This window comes from Myotis brandtii, unplaced genomic scaffold (assembly GCF_000412655.1).
Source record: "Myotis brandtii unplaced genomic scaffold, ASM41265v1 scaffold1774, whole genome shotgun sequence".
Classification (NCBI taxonomy): Eukaryota; Metazoa; Chordata; class Mammalia; order Chiroptera; family Vespertilionidae; genus Myotis; species Myotis brandtii.
Window position 1 is genome coordinate 225,058 of NW_005356575.1, and position 362 is coordinate 225,419.

General features: G+C 62.4%; 1 protein-coding gene across 1 annotated transcript in view; it reads left to right on the top strand.

Moving 5' to 3' along the window:
• CKM (creatine kinase, muscle) overlaps window positions 1-362 on the top strand; it is a 10,881-nt gene that overhangs the window by 9,995 nt on the left and 524 nt on the right. The window lies entirely within an intron of this gene.

Below are 362 nucleotides of genomic sequence, written 5' to 3' on the forward strand. Positions count from 1 at the left end.
TTCGGTGGCGGATGGGGAGGTGGGGTGTCCCCGCGAGCTCTGAGGGTCGGCAAGGGCTGCCCCTCCGAGCCTCAGTTTCTTCCCCTGCAAATGCGCATCAAAACAGCTTACCTCATAGGCGTCGGCATATCACCATGGTGACCGAATACACACGGTGTACGTCCCCGCCCCCTGGGGGCTTCGGTTTCCCAACTAAAGGGGCAGACGGTCGGGTTGGACCCCAGTGGCCCAGCTGCAGAGCGCACTGCCCACCAGGCTCCATTTCCTTGCTGGATAGTAGGGGGCGAGGTAACTGAAGCCGGAGGTGTGGGCCCCGACGGACAGCCATTTAGGAGGCTCTGCGAGCATGTAACCCTCAGTGC